This window comes from Schistocerca gregaria, chromosome 4 (genome assembly GCF_023897955.1).
Source record: "Schistocerca gregaria isolate iqSchGreg1 chromosome 4, iqSchGreg1.2, whole genome shotgun sequence".
Lineage (NCBI taxonomy): Eukaryota > Metazoa > Arthropoda > Insecta > Orthoptera > Acrididae > Schistocerca > Schistocerca gregaria.
This window is the reverse complement of record NC_064923.1, coordinates 631,558,615-631,579,463: the sequence shown is the minus strand read 5'-3', so window position 1 is coordinate 631,579,463 and position 20,849 is coordinate 631,558,615.

Here is a 20,849-nt window from a genome sequence, read left to right as displayed (position 1 = left end):
ACTAGGAACAGAAAGTTGGCTGAAACCAGACGTAAACAGTAATGAAATCCTAAACTCTGATTGGAATGTATACCGCAGAGATAGGCTGGACAGTGAAGGGGGAGGCGTGTTTATAGCGATAAGAAGTGCAATAGTATCGAAGGAAATTGACGGAGATTCGAATTGTGAAATGATTTGGGTGAAGGTCACGGTTAAAGCAGGCTCAGACATGGTAATTGGATGTCTCTATAGGCCCCCGGGCTCAGCAGCTGTTGTGGCTCAGCAGCTGAAGAATAATTTGGAAAATATTTCGAGTAGATTTCCCCACCATGTTATAGTTCTGGGTGGAGATTTTAATTTGCCGGATATAGACTGGGAGACTCAAACGTTCATAACGGGTGGCAGGGACAAAGAATCCAGTGAAATATTTTTAAGTGCTTTATCTGAAAACTACCTTGAGCAGTTAAACAGAAAACCGACTCGTGGCGATAATATATTAGACCTTCTGGTGACAAACAGACCCGAACTATTTGAATCAGTTAATGCAGAACAGGGAATCAGCGATCATAAAGCGGTTACTGCGTCGATGATTTCAGCCGTAAATAGAAATATTAAAAAAGGTAGGAAGATTTTTCTGTTTAGCAAAAGTGACAAAAAGCAGATTACAGAGTACCTGACGGCTCAACACAAAAGTTTTGTCTCAAGTGCAGATAGTGTTGAGGATCAGTGGACAAAGTTCAAAACCATGGTACAATATGCGTTAGATGAGTATGTGCCAAGCAAGATCGTAAGAGATGGAAAAGAGCCACCGTGGTACAACAACCGAGTTAGAAAACTGCTGCGGAAGCAAAGGGAACTTCACAGCAAACATAAACATAGCCAAAGCCTTGCAGACAAACAAAAATTACGCGAAGCGAAATGTAGTGTGAGGAGGGCTATGCGAGAGGCTTTCAATGAATTCGAAAGTAACGTTCTATGTACTGACTTGGCAGAAAATCCTAAGAAATTTTGGTCCTATGTCAAAGCGGTAGGTGGATCAAAACAAAATGTCCAGACACTCTGTGACCAAAATGGTACTGAAACAGAGAATGACAGACTAAAGGCCGAATTACTAAATGTCTTCTTCCAAAGCTGTTTCACAGAGGAAGACTGCACTGTGCTTCCTTCTCTAGATTGTCGCACAGTTGACAAAATGGTAGATATCGAAGTAGACGACAGAGGGATAGAGAAACAATTAAAATCGCTCAAAAGAGGAAAGGCCGCTGGTCCTGATGGGATACCAGTTCGATTTTACACAGAGTACGCGAAGGAACTTGCCCCCCTTCTTGCAGCGGTGTACCGTAGGTCTCTAGAAGAGCGAAGCGTTCCAAAGGATTGGAAAAGGGCACAGGTCATCCCCGTTCTCAAGAAGGGACGTCGAACAGATGTGCAGAACTATAGACCTATATCTCTAACGTCGATCAGTTGTAGAATTTTGGAACACGTATTATGTTCGAGTATAATGTCTTTTCTGGAGACTAGAAATCTACTCTGTAGGAATCAGCATGGGTTTCGAAAAAGACGATCGTGTGAAACCCAGCTCGCGCTATTCGTCCACGAGACACAGAGGGCCTTAGACACGGGTTCACAGGTAGATGCCGTGTTTCTTGACTTCCGCAAGGCGTTTGACACAGTTCCCCATAGTCGTTTAATGAACAAAGTAAGAGCATACGGACTATCAGATCAATTGTGTGATTGGATTGAGGAGTTCCTAGATAACAGAACGCAGCACGTCATTCTCAATGGAGAGAAGTCTTCCGAAGTAAGAGTGATTTCAGGTGTGCCGCAGGGGAGTGTCATAGGACCGTTGCTATTCACAATATACATAAATGACCTGGTGGATGACATCGGAAGTTCACTGAGGCTTTTTGCAGATGATGCTGTGGTGTATCGAGAGGTTGCAACAATGGAAAATTGTACTGAAATGCAGGAGGATCTGCAGCGAATTGACGCATGGTGCACGGAATGGCAATTGAATCTCAATGTAGCGAAGTGTAATGTGATGCGAATACATAGAAAGGTAGGTCCCTTATCATTTAGCTACAAAATAGCAGGTCAGCAACTGGAAGCAGTTAATTCCATAAATTATCTGGGAGTACGCATTAGGAGTGATTTAAAATGGAATGATCATATAAAGTTGATCGTCGGTAAAGCAGATGCCAGACTGAGATTCATTGGAAGAATCCTAAGGAAATGCAATCCGACAACAAAGGAAGTAGGTTACAGTACGCTTGTTCGCCCAATGCTTGAATACTGCTCAGCAGTGTGGGATCCGCACCAGGTAGGGTTGATAGAAGAGATAGAGAAGATCCAACGGAGAGCAGCGCGCTTCGTTACAGGATCATTTAGTAATCGCGAAAGCGTTACGGAGATGGTAGATAAACTCCAGTGGAAGACTCTGCAGGAGAGACGCTCAGTAGCTCGGTACGGGCTTTTGTTGAAGTTTCGAGAACATACCTTCACCGAAGAGTCAAGCAGTATATTGCTCCCTCCTACGTATATCTCGCGAAGAGACCATGAGGATAAAATCAGAGAGATTAGAGCCCACACAGAAGCATACCGACAATCCTTCTTTTCACGTACAATACGAGACTGGAATAGAAGGGAGAACCGATAGAGGTACTCAGGGTACCCTCCGCCACACACCGTCAGGTGGCTTGCGGAGTACGGATGTAGATGTAGATGTAGATGTAGAAAGATTACTCCCATTCTAGCAGTAATTTATCATAGAACGACTGAGCAACGAAATATACTTAAGGACTGGAAAAAAGCTCAAATAATTCCTGTTGTTAAGAAAGGCTCTATGGCAGATGAACACAATTATAGGCCTATATCGTTGACTTCAGTCTGTTGTTGAATTATTGAACATGTTTTAAGCTCACGAATTATGACATTTTTGGAAAACGGACATCTCCTCTATAAAAATCAAGATGGAGTTCGCAAACAGAGATTCTGAGAAACTCAGCTCGCTCTGTTCCTCCATGAGATCCACAGCGCAGGGGACAACGGCGCTCAGGTTGTTGCCGTGTACCTTGATTTCAGTAAGGCATTTGACACAGTAACACATTGCGTTTAATGAAAAAAATACGAGATTACGGAGTATTGGAGCACACTTGCGATTGGATTCAAGACTTTCTTGCAGACAGAACTGAACACGTCACTCTTAATGGAACTAAATCGACAGATACTAAGGTAATATCCGGAGTACCACAGGGAATCGGGTATGGGACCGCTGGTGTTTACAGTATTTGTAAATGGTCAAGTAGAAAGCGTCGGATACTCTTTAAAGTTATTCGCAAATAATGCATTTGTCTATTACAAAGTAGCAGCGCCAGAAAATAGTAAGAATTTGTAGAACGACTTGCAGAGAATTGAAGAATAGTGCAGGCTCTGGGAGTTGACCCTGAACGTAAATAAATGTGCGTATACATAGGCAAAGAAATCCATTAATGTACGGCTGCACTATTGATGAAAAACAGCTGGAGACAGCGTCTGAGCGTAAAATATCTAGGCATAACTATACAGAGCGACCTTAAGTGGAATGAGCACATAAAACAGATAGTGGGAAAAGCTGATACCAGACTCAGATTAATCGGAAGAATCGCAAGGAAATGGAGCTCATCCACGAAAGAAGTGGCTTTTAAGTCGCTTGTCCGCCCGATTCTTGAGTATTATTCATCTGTCTGGGACCCCTACCAGGTAGGACTGAAAGAAGAAATACAGGGCGCGTTTCGTCACGGAATCGTTTAGGTTGCGACATGCTAAACAAATTCCTCTTGCAAACGTTACAAGAAAGGCGTTGTGCATCACGGAGAGATTTACTATCGAAATTTCGCTTTGCAGGAGGAGTCACACACACACACACACACACACACACACACACACACACACACACACACACACGAGAGAGAGAGAGAGAGAGAGAGAGAGAGAGAGAGAGAGAGAGAGAGAGAGATCTCGCGTATTGACAACAAGGAGGAAATTCGAGCCATTGTAGAGGCTTACCGACAATCATTCTTCCCACGCACTATTCGCGAGTGGGACAGGGTTGGACGCATTAGATAGTGGTTCCGAAAGTACTCTACGCCACAAACCATTAGGTGGCTTGCGGAGTATGATTTAGGTGTAGACGTAAATTTCGAGAAGTATCTCGTTGAGATCAAAATTTCCATGGCAAAATACACCATGGATTGTTCTGAGGAGACACACTGTTCGGCTATGGCTGACTTATTGAGCTGCGAGAGGTGATTTTTTCGATCATGTTCAACGTACCTTTCACACACTGTGCGTGTTGTCTGACCAACGTAGTCTTTGTTCAGTAGATTCTAGCCTTCCGCAATCCCAGATCGTCCTTTACCGAACAGGAAGGAAATCAAGTCTTTGCAGGTAGCTGGTAGATTACTTTCACATAATATTTCCTTTGGATTCTTCCAGATTTCGACGAAACATTGCCTGGACTCTAACCGCTACTTCTCCTCTTGATCTTCTGGGTGATGCAAAATGTGTCCCGTACACCAACGTTCTTAGGATGCCCATAGTATATGACGGATGGCAGTAGCTAGACACCTGAAAATGCAGATCTGTATGGTAAACGGAATGTCCCAATGATACATCCACTTTCAGACTGACCAAGAATTTCGAAAACAGTAGACAGCCCCCCTTCGTTTCCGAAATCAATTAGATATTCTCGTGGACACAATTCAGATGCTGCAAAAAAGCGTGACAGCTCTTCTTCACTGTGGTGCCACACAACACAAAGTATTATTTCAATATTATTGGGTTTGGGTAGTACACAAACAAGTATTCTCTCCAAGATTTCCAATAAAAATGTTTGCTACCAGAGGGAGGGAGGACTACCAGCCTGTGTGGCCGAGCGGTTCTAGGAGCTTCAGTCTGGAACCGTGTGACCGCTACGGCCGCAGGTTCGAATCCTGCCTCGGCCATGGATGTGTGTGATGTCCTTAGGTTAGTTAGGTTTAAGTAGCTCTAAGTGCTGACTTTGAATGCAGCTCTGCTAGTTATTTCTTTGTTGCTGTTGTTCCCCATTATCCCGCTGGAACTGGTTTGATTTCGTTTTCCTCTCCAGTTTCTGTTTTTCCATTCGTTGTAATTATTGTAATAGCCTCACCTGCCTCTGTTCTCCTACGATGGCTGGTTACTCCCTCTGTTGTTCGAGTTGTTGTTTCCTTGTGATTCCCCCCCCCCCCCCCCCATTTCGTCTGATGTCGTTCGATTCTGACGAGCCTTGCCAACTGTGGTCGTTGTTCCTTTTCCTGTCTCTTGAGTTTTGTATTTCGCTGAAATAGTTCAATTCGCATAGCGCACTGTGGAATGATTCAATGGAATCTTTGCACGGTCCGATAAGGAGTTGTTGGTAGCGCAGAGGTAATTTGACGTAACAGTGGCTTATAATTTCGTTGTGAAACTGATCCTTCTTAACTTGCGACACAAAGAACTTCACTGGAATACAGAATCATGACGCTTCCAGCTCTCAGCAAAACTGCGCATATGTTTCGCGATCGACTCCTCTAAAAATCTTCAGGTAATTTCCAGCTTGTATTTCTGTGAGAACGGTTCCGGTAGCACTTTATCGGACTGGGGTACCAAATGTTTTGAAAGTAATGTATTGTTACTCTCTTCGTACACTTGGAAATTTTGAATCGTTTCTGCAGTTCACGTACCCATAAATCGATGTCAAAAGATCCTTGTGCACTGTTAAGGACTGCTCGTGTGTCGTCAGATTCACGGAGTAATGTTTCGGTCTTCCAAAGACGCACTCAGCTGCGTTCAGGTTCGGTTCCAGCCATACACTGTGTCACTGAGGGTGTGCTCTATCGTGCGCCTTTGTGCTGCCAATGTAGCCTCATATTACTCATCGAAATATCGTAATACATGCTCTTATCTCCTTTTACGATCATGCGGAAGTGCTGCCGCACCAGACCGTGATTTAATTGCGGAGTCTGTTGACGCGCTTCCTGGATGTGTTTTGGTAGCTCTTTCTATTGAGGTGATCCGAGTCTGCACTTCTTTAACCTCTAATATTTCTGCCTGTTTGTTCAGATCTGTTCGATGCGCTCTAAGTTCTCGCTAATTTTTTCTTGCGTTTCCTGGAGCATTCATCTTCCCCGTTTTTGGAAGGTGGAAGGAACCTTTTTGCTTTTGCACATGTCAGTTTAGCTTGTATTACTTGTTCTTTACCTACAAAAGCGGTCTTACGTGCACCTTGGGCTACTAATACTGCCGCCCTGGCACCGCGGTTTGCCTCGTTCCCGCACTTTCGCGTCTCTGTCAGTTTTCTTGATTTCTACCTCTTCTGTAACACCAGCGACTTCCGTCTTCATCTGTTCTGCACATTCAACAAGCTGTTAAGCCACCATCTATATCTCCTTCGTCTCCTTAGTGATTAATTACCTCATCTCCTTCATGGCAATCTTCTCTCTCTCCTCTTTCTCTCTGCTTGTTTCATGTTCTTCTCGGCTTCCTGCCTCTTCTGCTCTTCTTCGTACATGAATCGCCTATGCGATTCTTTCACTCTGTGACGTTTTGTTCTTGAGTCTGCCACGCCACTCCCACTAACGGTACGTCTTGCCATGCTTGCAGATGGTACAGGGCGCTCTACTGCGGTTTCACGACTGTTGTGTGGCTGAATATCCTCTTCATAATCAGAAAACTGTGAGTTCGACATATCCGCACGGTCAGCTAATACATTCAGCTGAGAATTCTCCCTAACTATCTCTTGATCAATGCTACCACTCTGACATTGACCCATTTTTTATGAGATTCGAAATTCTCACTATTCTGGAGCAAACGTGCCTGTTTTCTAGTGAACACTCATTAAAATTTCTACCCCTTAGAGGTTTTAATTGCTCCTCGTCTACCATTAAATTTACTCGGGGAGCCACTAATTCTAAATCCCTGACAACGCACATCAAATAAAAGCAAGGCTAATCTACGATAAAACGCAATAGCCATAGATAATCTACCATCCCACATGTTAACACAACGCCATTCTTCGTCAGTAACAATCAACAAGTGTCAAAAAACTCACAACAAATAATGAATGAAAATACGAACAAAATCCGCCCACAAATTTACAAATCATCAATGTGTTTAGCGCCAGAATCTGTTATGCTTAGGCGACACTCATTTATCCCAATACATCAACTGAATTTCAACAAGGGAAAACAGAAACCTAGTAACAGAAATCGTATCTGATGGTCACAGAAGCCGCCATCAATTCAGGACTCTAGCAGCAATCGGCAGATGGCAAAACTACATTGGTCTTGTGGTATATTTCAAAGACTACAGGCGACTCTGAGTTTACATCCTGACAGCAATCACTTCAACCAGTATGCCTTCCACGTATCTAACTTCCTCATGCGTCTCCTAAATAGATTTTGCTCTTTGACAGTGGTTATTGTTGCTGTTAGCCTGCATTACACGTTATCACTTTCATCAGAATCTAAATAATTTGAATGCTGAAATAATTTAATGAAATAGTAGCAATATCATTATTGTATTCAGTTATTGGTGGGTGATTAATATATGAACATGGGGTTAATCTTTTATATAAAATTATGGCAGAAGTTTATTAATCATTTAAAAGCGAAATAAATCATGAACAGTTGGCAACACGAATAGATGCAACAAATAGTTGGTTAGCAAAGTCTAGGATCTGTCTGATAAAATTATATAGGGTATTACAAAAAGGTACGGCCAAACATTCAGGAAACATTCCTCACACACACATAAAAAAAAAGATATGTGGACATGTGTCCGGAAACTCTTAATGTTCATGTTACAGATCATTTTAGTTTCGTCAGTATCCATGAACCATAGACCTTGCCGTTGGTGGGGAGGCTTGCGTGCCTCAGCGATACAGATGGCCGTACCATAGGTGCAACCACAACGGAGGGGTATCTGTTGAGAGGCCAGACAAACGTGTGGTTCCTGAAGAGGGGCAGCAGCCTTTTCAGTAGTTGCAGGGGCAACAGTCTGGATGATTGACTGATCTGGCCTTGCAACGTTAACCAAAACGGCCTTGCTGTGCTGGTACTGCGAACGGCTGAAAGCAAGGGGAAACTACAGCCGTAATTTTTCCCGAGGACATGCAGCTTTACTGTATGATTAAATGATGATGGCATCCTCTTGGGTAAAATATTCCGGAGGTAAAATAGTCCCCCATTCGGATCTCCGGGCGGGGACTACTCAAGATGATGTCGTTATCAGGAGAAAGAAAACTGGCATTCTACGGATCGGAGCGTGGAATGTCAGATCCCTTAATCGGGCAGGTAGGTTAGAAAATTTAAAAAGGGAAATGGATAGGTTAAAGTTAGATATAGTGGGAATTAGTGAGGTTCGGTGGCAGGAGGAACAAGACTTCTGGTCAGGTGACTACAGGGTTATAAACACACAATCAAATAGGGGTAATGCAGGAGTAGGTTTAATAATGAATAGGAAAATAGGAATGCGGGTAAGCTACTACAAACAGCATAGTGAACGCATTATTGTGGCCAAGATAGATACGAAGCCCACACCTACTACAGTAGTAAAAGTTTATATGCCAACTAGCTCTGCAGATGATGAAGAAATTGAAGAAATGTACGATGAAATAAAAGAAATTATTCAGATAGTGAAGGGAGACGAAAATTTAATAGTAATGGGTGACTGGAATTCGAGTGTAGGAAAAGGGAGAGAAGGAAACATAGTAGGTGAATATGGATTGGGGCTAAGAAATGAAAGAGGAAGCCGCCTAGTAGAATTTTGCACAGAGCACAACTTAATCATAGCTAACACTTGGTTTAAGAATCATGAAAGAAGGTTGTATACGTGGAAGAATCCTGGAGATACTAAAAGGTATCAGATAGATTATATAATGGTAAGACAGAGATTTAGGAACCAGGTTTTAAGTTGTAAGACATTTCCAGGGGCAGATGTGGACTCTGACCACAATCTATTGGTTATGACCTGTAGATTAAAACTGAAGAAACTGCAAAAATGTGAGAAATTAAGGAGATGGGACCTGGATAAACTGAAAGAACCAGAGGTTGTACAGAGTTTCAGAGAGAGCATAAGGGAACAATTGACAGGAATAGGGGAAAGAAATACAGTAGAAGAAGAATGGGTAGCTCTGAGGGATGTAGTAGTGAAGGCAGCAGAGGATAAAGTAGGTAAAAAGACGAGGGCTGCTAGAAATCCTTGGGTAACAGAAGAAATATTGAGTTTAATTGATGAAAGGAGAAAATATAAAAATGCAGTAAATGAAGCAGGCAAAAAGGAATACAAACGTCTCAAAAATGAGATCGACAGGAAGTGCAAAATGGCTAAACACGGATGGCTAGAGGACAAATGTAAGGATGTAGAAGCTTATCTCACTAGGGGTAAGATAGATATTGCCTACAGGAAAATTAAGGAGACCTTTGGAGAGAAGAGAACCACGTGTATGAATATCAAGAGCTCAGATGGCAACCCAGTTCTAAGCAAAGAAGGGAAGGCAGAAAGGTGGAAGGAGTATATAGAAGGTTTATACAAGGGCGATGTACTTGAGAACAATATTATGGAAATAGAAGAGGATGTAGATGAAGACGAAATGGGAGATACGATACTGCGTGAAGAGTTTGACAGAGCACTGAAAGACCTGAGTCGAAACAAGGCCCCCGGAGTAGACAACATTCCATTAGAACTACTGAAGGCCTTGGGAGAGCCAGTCATGACAAAACTCTACCAGCTGGTGAGCAAGATGTATGAGACATGCGAAATACCCTCAGACTTCAAGAAGAATATAATAATTCCAATCCCAAAGAAAGCAGGTGCTGACAGATGCGAAAATTACCGAACTATCAGTTTAATAAGCCACGGCTGCAAAATACTAACGCGAATTCTTTACAGACGAATGGAAAAACTGGTAGATGCAGACCTCGGGGAGGATCAGTTTGGATTCCGTCGAAATGTTGGAACACGTGAGGCGATACTGACCTTACGACTTATCTTAGAAGAAAGATTAAGAAAAGGCAAACCTACGTTTGTAGCATTTGTAGACTTAGAGAAAGCTTTTGACAATGTTGACTGGAATACTCTTTTTCAAATTCTAAAGGTGGCAGGGGTAAAATACAGGGAGCGAAAGGCTATTTATAATTTGTACAGAAACCAGATGGCAGTCATAAGAGTCGAGGGGCATGAAAGGGAAGCAGTGGTTGGGAAAGGAGTGAGACAGGGTTGTAGCCTCTCCCCGATGTTATTCAATCTGTATATTGAGCAAGCAGTAAAGGAAACAAAAGAAAAATTTGGAGTAGGTATTAAAATTCATGGAGACGAAGTAAAAACTTCGAGGTTCGCCGATGACATTGTAATTCTGTCAGAGACGGCAAAGGACTTGGAAGAGCAGTTGAACGGAATGGACAGTGTCTTGAAAGGAGGATATAAGATGAACATTAACAAAAGCAAAACGAGGATAATGGAATGTAGTCAAATTAAATCGGGTGATGCTGAGGGAATTAGATTAGGAAATGAGACACTTAAAGTAGTAAAGGAGTTCTGCTATTTAGGAAGTAAAATAACTGATGATGGTCGAAGTAGAGAGGATATAAAATGTAGACTGGCAATGGCGAGGAAAGCGTTTCTGAAGAAGAGAAATTTGTTAACATCGAATATAGATTTAAGTGTCAGGAAGTCATTTCTGAAAATATTTGTTTGGAGTGTAGCCATGTATGGAAGTGAAACATGGACGATAACTAGTTTGGACAAGAAGAGAATAGAAGCTTTCGAAATGTGGTGCTACAGAAGAATAATGAAGATAAGGTGGATAGATCACGTAACTAATGAGGAGGTATTGAATAGGATTGGGGAGAAGAGAAGTTTGTGGCACAACTTGACTAGAAGAAGGGATCGGTTGGTAGGACATGTTTTGAGGCATCAAGGGATCACAAATTTAGCATTGGAGGGCAGCGTGGAGGGTAAAAATCGTAGAGGGAGACCGAGAGATGGGTACACTAAGCAAATTCAGAAGGATGTAGGTTGCAGTAGGTACTGGGAGATGAAGCAGCTTGCACAGGATAGAGTAGCATGGAGAGCTGCATCAAACCAGTCTCAGGACTGAAGACAACAACAACAGTATGTACTTTACTTCCTCGATTCACCGCCAGTTGGCCAATTGAAGGAAGGTAATGTAGACTTTGTCCTTGTGTAGACATGCGGCTCATTGCTCTACAGTACTAGAATCAAGAACATCAGTACGTAGCATCAACAGGTTAGTGTTTATCACGAACGTGGTTTTGCAGTCAGTGCAATGTTAACAAATGCGGAGTTGGCAGATGCCCATTTGATGTATGGATTAGCACGGGGCAATAGCCGTGCTGCGGTACGTTTGTATCGAGATAGATTTCAAGAATGAAGATATCCCGACAGGAAGACGTTCGAAGCAATTGATCGGCGTCTTAGGGAGCACGGAACGTTCCAGCCTATGAGTCGCGACTGGGGAAGACCTAGAACGACGGGACACCTGCAATGGACGAGGCAATTCTTCGTGCAGTTGACGATAACCCTAATGTCAGCGTCAGAGAAGTTGCTGCTGTACAAGGTAACGTTGACCACGTCTCTATATGGAGAGTGCTACGGGAGAACCGGTTGTTTCCGTACCATGTACAGCGTGTGCAGGCACTATCAGCAGCTGATTGGCCTCCACGGGAACACTTGTGCGAATGGTTCATCCAACAATGTGTCAATCGTCATTTCAGTGCAAATGTTCTCTTTACGGATGAGGCTTCATTCCAACCTGATCAGATTGTAAATTTTCACAGTCAACATGTGTGGGCTGACGAGAATCTGCACGCAATTGTGCAATAACGTCATCAACACAGATTTTCTGTGGACGTTTGGGCAGGCATTGTTGGTGATGTCTTGATTGGGCCCCATGATCTTCCACCTACGCTCAATGGAGCACGTTATCATGATTTCATACGGGATACTCTATCTGTGCTGCTAGAACATGTGCGTTTACAAGTACGACATAACATATGGTTGATGAACGATGGAGCTTCTGCACATTTCAGTCGAAGTGTTCGTACGCTTTTCAACAACAGATTCGGTAACCGATGTATTGGTAGAGTCGGACCAATTCCGTGGCCTCCACGCTCTCTTGACCTCAACCCTCTTGACTTTCATTTATGGGGGCATTTGAAAGCTCTTGTCTACGCAACCCCGGTACCAAATGTGGAGACTCTTCGTGCTCGTATTGTGGACGGCTGTGATACAATACGCCATTCTCCAGGGCTGCATCAGCGCATCAGGGATTCCATGCGACGGAGGGTGGATGCATGTATCCTCGCTAACGGAGGACATTTTGAACATTTCCTGTAACAATGTGAAATCACGCTGGTACGTTCTGTTGCTGTGTGTTTCCATTCCATGATCAATGTGATGTGAAGATAAGTAATAAAATGAGCTCTAACATGGAAAGTAAGCGTTTCCGGACACATGTCCACATAACATATATTCTTTCTTTGTGTGTGAGGAATGTTTCCTGAAAGTTTGGCCGTACCTTTTTGAAACACCCTGTTTAACTCAAAACATGGATAACGCAATCTGAAATTATCTATCGCTGAACAGACTTTGATGGAGCTATTCTACATGGAAGTTACACTACGATGGTGCAGATGGGAGCAAGTGGCGAGGCTGTCATCCTGTTTGCTCTAACAAGCCGGAGCAGCAATACTATATTCCTTTGTCGGTGCGCAGAGTCGTCTCTGGGGACGGTCGTGGCGCAGGAGTCTGCAGAGTAGCGATGTATGGCGCCTGTAACTTGTTATCGGATGTAGGAAATACGCTAAGTTGCAGGCCCGCAATTACTCTCTAATGGAGCCCTGAAGTCTCGGCAAGTTCCAGCGAGTGACACTCCCGTCTACCTGTTATACCATAGACCAATTTGACAGTGCACACGAGGAGATCAGACGTCAAGGCAACACTTGATACGAAATAGATTGCCCTCGGCACAGCGAGTTGTCCGAGATGACTGAGGTCCACACTGTCGGAGCAGCTAAGACTTCACCACAGGCTCCCCACTCAACACCAATGCCAGTGCCAGAGCCAAGTCACTCTCAGGACGAGTGTCCCAATCGCATCCTACTCAAGCCAAGACCAGAATCCTCTCCAGACTGAAGTACGAATCAGTAGAGCAAGTTTTTCTGCTACTTCCTTTCCATCAAAGCTTGGTAAATTCGAAAAAAGAAGTCACGAAACCGCCCCCACAGTGGATTCTTGCCCATTACAAGATTCCGCAAGTTCCATGTCTCCCCAATAACTCGTCTGCTCTACCCACTGGCCAGTCCTAATCAAAGTTAACATTCTTCTCTCTTCTGGGGAAGCAGCCAATCCATGATTCGCAATTTCCCACTCAGAGAGGAGATGATGTTGCGCTCCCGACTTATTTTTTCCCACGGCCACTTCAGTCAGCATGTTTTGAGTTCCCGTTAAGGTTCAAAGTAAACAACGCATTTATCACAGAGATCATTATCTGGATAGGCCGAACATTACAGCGTGTCTGACCAGGGCTCAAATGGTACAAGTGGCTCTGAGCACGTTGGGACTTAACATCTGAGGTCATAACTCCCCTAGAACTTATAACTACTTAAACCTAACTAACCTAAGGGCATCACACACAGCCATTCCAGAGGTAGGATTCGAACCTGCGACCGTAGCGGTCACGCGGTTCCAGACTGAAGCGCCTACTTTTGAAGCCCTAAAGCTTCCCACAAAACTCTTCAATTCGAGGACGACACCACCTGACAGCACCCTTAATAGCACTCAGTCCATTGTGAACAGGGAAACTCGCTAGTTTTTATGGCCGCCATCCCTGTTCTCAATGGTGGTTCACGATACCGTCGAAATGCGTTCTCCGGCCCACTTACATCTTCCTTGTGTGTCTGCCACTTTCATCGCTAGAGACGCCTAACAGGTAAATCTTGGTAGGCAGTTCTTTCGTCTCTTTGGCCAAAAGCAATCCCTGCACAATAGTGTGAGAAATTCTTGGGACCAGCGTTCCATCCCTGGTAACTGCTTCTATATGTTTCTTTCCCTAATTGCTGCATGTTGCTTTCAGGCCCCAAACTACAACTGTTAAATGAAAACAAACTGCCCGCTTGTTCTCACCACCAGAGCGTACTATTCAAAAGAGAGCTCCGCATGCATTAACATTACATGCACCCACCAGAGCCTGAATATATTGTTAACGCCTGTCATCTCACAAAAATGATGTATAGGGTGTAACATCGACATTAAAAAGTAACCTCAAGTATGAAAAATAATGAGACAGGGACTCTTCCTCTCTCAGTGCCATTCACCTACGTTTGATTTCTGCATGTGTTGTGTCTGACTTCAAAATGTCATAGTATGATATTGAACAGAGGAAACGATCATATAGCCAGAGGTCTCGCTATGATAACATAAGGGTCAGGGGTGACTTTGCCAACCAAGACCGCACGTGAGAAAAAAACCATCCTAACTTGACCTCATTCAGCACTTGGACCACTCATTCAAACCAATCTGCGTGCCTGAAAGTAGTATGTAGGAACATTGCTGAGTGTAGTGTAGTGTAGTCAATGTGGGCCCGAGCCTGGACGTCACAGCCTCCAGGCAAACAATTACTGAGCGGTTAAAAAGGCCTAGCAGCCGTATTTTTACTCATATAATTTCTGAGGATGGAGACGTCTAATGTCACTAATGATATTACAATTCTGTGGATTTCGAACCGTTCACTGTCTCAGTGATTACCCGTGCTCAGCCATTCACCAGATTTCAGTCATACATAATACATAAACGGACAATAGAGAAACACCCATTCCCAAAATCTAAACAAGCAAGTAACAAGTGACATCTGTTGCGTTTGTTTCCTAGGGCAGTGAAATATTGTTTCTATTACACATAAGACATTTGCGTATCACACTTTTCAAGTAGAAATTACATAACTGCTTAGCAAATTAGGATTACTAGAGCAGTTGTATCAAAAATTAAATCAGTGTCATAAGAAAATATATAGAGTTACAGGAGAATACATAAACAGACACTGATGTCTAGAGTGTAAAATCAACATAACAGGGTAGCCTTGAATACGAAAGATGGAGAGTGACTCGTGCTGTCTCTCACTATGTTTAGGTGTTCAGCGAGGCGTCCATTCATGACACTGCATACCTGGTCGTTGTTATACCTGGTGGCAGGCACTATAGAGACCGCTGTAAGCAATTTGTTATGCAAGACGACAGTGAGAAGAAATTGTAGTGAGATCTTAGTTTCTCCCGGCGGATACAGAGTTCAGATAACTTACGGGAACGCAGCCTGGTAACATCATTGATAACCCCAATATTTCGGCAGGAGCACACCCTGTTATTTTCAAGGCAGAACTACAGCAACTAAGCGCTGTGCCAGCGAACATAAGACCTCGGTTCTCAGAGAAACTTCGTAAATATAACACACACACACACACACACACACACACACACACACACACACACACACAAGAGGTACACAAACAAAAGATGACCAACGTCATAAATTATCGATAATGAAATTAATAATTAACTACTGAGGCACCATAAACTCGTCTCTCTATGCTCTGGCAAGTGAGAGAGCAGGATCCCACACACAGTTCAAACAAAAACCACTATATCGATTCGTAAGGTTATTTGCCAATTTAATTTGAACATCTTCCTTAATCACACTATTCCAGTAGCTGGAAGTGCGTGACAATATCTCCATGTTTTCCTATCCAGTAGGATGACTGGTCCAAATACAATGTTATGAGATGAGGGATTTGCTTTACCATTGTAAGCGTGTGTGCCACTTACGTTCAGTACGCCGGTCCTTACACTCCTGATAGTGTGGCCGATATATGACTTGCCACAACTGCAACGCAACACCCGACTCACGCAAACTAAGATCCTCTCAAGAGCCTAAAAGGACCCCAACCTTACACACTTCACATTTCCCCAAATAACGACAAGTCCTGTTCGAAATGCACCTGTTGTATAAGGCGAAAAGACCGGAGAGTTTGTTGCCACGTAAGTGTTACCATGGTTCACCCAGTGCACAGTTGGTGAACAATACAACGCCCGTCTAATCTGTCGTTCACTATAACCATTCTGATTAAGGATGACTTCGAGATGAGCAAACTCAACTGACAAACTGTCAGGGACCGAAATACGAAATACCCCTCACGTTGAGGCGGACAGTTCCAATTAACAGCCTGCAGATACAATTTAGTGTCAATAGGCTTCCTATAAACAACCGTACTATTCAGTTTCCTCCTGGCCAAAACATCAAGGAAGATAAGGCAGCCATTTTTTTTCCACCTCCATTGTGAAACGAATGGAATTGAATCTGGGTGTTCTAACAAGTCATTAAAATTCTCACTGTCAGGCCAACCAACAAAAGTATCATCTAAATATTTGCAAAAAAATTAAAAACACGCAGGTATTAAAGTCGCCAACTCCGAGGCACGTTTCTCGAAATCTTTCATAAAAATATTGGCAATAGTAGGTGATAATGGGCTTTCCATGGCAACTTCAACTGTGGTCGTAGAACTGCCCATTGAATAGGCATTAAGTGGAAGTCAACATATGTCGAAATAAGTTAGACGAGGCCGAGCCGTTGTAGGTTCTGCAGTCTGGAACCGCGCGACCGCTACGGTCGCAGGTTCGAATTCTACCTAGGGCATAGATGTGTGTGATGTCCTTAGGTTAGTTAGGTTTAAGTAGTTCTAAGTTCTAGGGGACTGATGACCTCAAACATTAAGTCTCATAGTGCTCAGAGCCATTTTTTGAAGTTTGATAATTCATCTCCAACCTAACGTCAATCAACCGTAACGAGTCATTTAGAGGAATATGAGTGAAGAGAGAGAGCACACCAAAACTTACTAGAATATCAGAGTCATTCAAACGCACTCCCTCTAATCGACTTAAAGAAATCCGTCGAGTACTTAATGTTGTGCTCATACCGACCTACTACAGGGCTCAACAGAGCAACAAGGTGTTTTGTTACACGGTATGTCGGAGCACCAAAGTTACAATTGGACGAAGAGAAATCCAGTCCTTGTGGATCTTAGGGAAGCCATATAACCTAGAGGGGACAACAAAATAAGAACTGAGACTCCTCAGTCTCCTGCGAGAAGGAACTTTTCTGCATGCTGTTGGTGCTGTTCATACAAAAAGTATTGAGTGATTAAATTAAATTAGCAAGTAATCTTATGAAGAGTGATTGTGGGTTTTATTTGAATTCTGCTTGGGATGCTGTTCTATCATTTTTCGGAGAACAGAGGAACAGTTTATGCTGCCTCACCTGTTGTCTATTAATTTTACTATCGATACCTTTTAACGTAGGTCATTTTCGGTTTGTGATGGCACTGGTGTGTGTGTGTGTGTGTGTGTGTGTGTGTGTGTGTGTGTGTGTGTGTGTGTAGGCTTTAAACTCGCTTGCACAGTACTTACTGGCTGCAGTTTTTCCTTGAAAATGGCAAAGTGTACTCCTGTCGAAAAAGTGGAGGTTGTAGATGACGTCATCCGGCTACATTCCCGTAAGTTACTTGTGGTTTCCTTGTGTTTTCTTGTTTGTGTGTTTGAAGAGGGTATATGATTGTCTTCTTTACTTTTGCTTTCTTACGACTGTACCAGACAGAAAAAAAATCAGTTTTTTCTTGTTGTGTCCAACATTAACAATAAAGTAATAAGTAACCTTTAATTTGACCACTATATCATGGTACCACAAGTAGTTCAGGAGACATGACGTTATAAAGGCTGAGATGCATGGAGAACTGGCGCATTGTGCACGACATTTACAGTTATTACTTCTTTGTTGCCAACTCTCTTCGCAACAAACTTTGCAGACAGAATCCACATATGCCCTTAAATGTACCTACACAAATATATCGCTGTAGACACGACACCTAGTTCAAAAGATATTAAATCATAATCACTGAGATTCGTTAAAAAATTCCGCAGCATGCGTGAGCTTTTAATACATTTGTTATTTACCATTAACACACTTCCACAGTCGTGACATTTTAAGGAAATCCATGATTACCTGACAACGCTTTTCTCAGCTATCAGATTATTAAAAAGATCTCAAGAATGGTATTGATGCTGAATGTCCAAACATGCGGATGAAAAATCCATTTCTGCTTATTGATAGGGCTGCCTCAAACATGTCACGGTTCGTTACTACAGAATTCTATGTTTATCCTTTCGAAGCGCTGTCACGTCCACAGTGATTAGTTTTTCTCTCAAACCTGAAGAAAAGACTGCGTGGACGAAGAGACACATCAAATTGTTTAGCTCAGACAGACGCTGATAGTCGCAAAGTTTTAGAAAAAGCACTTTAATTCAGGGTATCAAGTAGATGGAAAGGCGTTAGATTAAGTATATAGAAGTACACTTAGGGTGTATTTACTTACCTTGCACCTATCACGAACCTCTCGCTTTGGTCTAAGTCCCAAGTGACTTGAATCCTGTATATAAGACGCGTAAAAGAGCGGACTCGCAGAAATACAGACCAATAGACCAGTATCTTCAACGTTGGTTTGCTGCAGAATTCTTGGACATATTCGAATGCAATATATTTCCTTGAGCTAGAAAAGATTCTGTCCACAGACCAGCAAGGATTTAAGAAGCATCGACCGTGAGAAATTCATCTTGCTGTTTTCTCATGTAGTATCCTGTGAATCATGGTTGACGGGCAAAAGGCAGATATGATATTCCCATATTTCCGGCAAGCGTTTAATACGATGTCTCACTGGAAACTATTAACGAAGGTACGAGTATAAGGTTTAGATTCCCAGATACATGAGTGGCTAAAGACTTATGAAATAACAGAACCTAGTAGGTTGTCCTCGTTGCAAGTGTTCATCACAAGTAAGGTTACCGTCAGATATGACCCAGGTATGTCTAATAGGACAACTCTTATTTGCTGTTTATATAAAAAATCTGACAGACAGGGTGAACAGCAGTCTGCAGCTGTTTGCTGATGACGCTATGGTGTACAGGAAGATGTCGTCGTTGAGTGACTGTAAGAAGGATCCAATGGGTCTTAGAAATATTTCTAGTTGGTTTGATGAACGGCAGCTTGCTCTACTTGTAGATAAATGTAAATTAATGCACATGAGTAGGAGAAACAACCCGTAAAGTTAGAGTACAGAATTAGTAGTATGCTGCATGACAGCCATGTCGATTAAATATCAAGACCTAAATGTTGCAAGGCGACATAAAATGGAACGCGCACGTAAGGACGGTAGTAGGATGGAGAAAGGTCAACTACGGTTTATAGGGAGAGTTTTAGGGAAGCGTAGCTCATCTATAAGGGAGACCACACACAGAACGCTATTGCAACAATCCTTAAGAACTGCTCTGTTTTCGGTTCCCTTCAGGTAGGATTAAAGGAGGAGACCAAAGCATTCCAAAGGCATGCTGCTAAATTTGTTACTTGTAGGGACGATCAGCACCGCTATGTTACGGAACTACTTCGTGAACTGGAATGGGATTCTCTTCAGTGAAGACGACATTCTAATTGCACGAGACTACTGATAAAAATTATAGAAATGACATTTAAAGCTAACTGCAGCACGATTCAATTGGCACCAACCTACGTTTCCCTAAGGATCACGAAGATGAGGTAAGAGATATTGGCGCTCATATGGAGGCAAACAGACAGCCGTTCTTACCTTGTATTTACGAGTGGAATACCACAAGAAATTCGTAACTGTGCTACAAGGTACACTCCGCCACGCACGATTCAGTGGATTTCTGAGTTTTTATGTAATGTAGATGAAAAACTTCTCTATTAAGTCAGTGTTCTTTGTCAGGCCCAGAACTTCTTGTATGTCTCCCTAATGTAACATTCCTCGCCATAAAAGAAATGGTTAACACTAATTATAGGTTCTTTGCTGTGTGTGAAATTAGCGGATAAATAATTTTCTTAATGGAGGAAACGATAATATTACCAGAAGTAATAGAAATAAATTTACGGCAGGTGTGATGAAACGGGAAACGTATCAGAGTTACATATACAGTCCATATCTATTTTACTTAAGAGCATATTAATTGATAAGACATTCACCATCTGACTGCCGTTGTATTTCCGGTTCGACACCATTGAAATTGCGAGTCTATCTATTTTCTAATAATTCATTATTTTCCTATAATATTTAGTCACTTCGTATGTCATAGCACATGGCGAGAACATGGTGTGTAAAGTCGGATCATGTAGCGAACATAATCTTGGTGTCACTTCGTATGTGAAACCAAAATTATCTCCCAATTTGAAACCAGTGACAAATCGCAACGTAACACGTGCTTCTTGCTTGCCCAATATAACAGCTGGCACAGCATAGACATATTCAATCGCTGACGCAGATGCGACAGCGAAAATTGTATCAGAGCATACACTAAAAAATGAATTGAATTGCTCAAATAACTTACTGGTTTGCTACCGGGTGACGTCGTCGACCACCGCCGATATTTTGACGGCACAACTGCAAGGAGAAAGCAATGTGCAAGGGGATTTAATACCTCGGTTCACAGAGGAGAAACAAGGAAGATGCCACACACAGAACAAGTAACCGCAGAATCAACACACAACCAAAGATAACCAATATCAGAAATATCGATGATGACTGTAAATCAACAGGTGAGGTAGCACTAATTCTGTCCCTCTGTTTTCTGATGGGAGACAGAGCCGCATTCCAAGCAGCATTTAAACAAAATCCACCATCTCTGTTTATAAGATTGTTTGATAGTTTGATTTCAACAGCTTCCTTAATAACACTATCCCAATAGCTGGACGTGCAAGCCAGAATC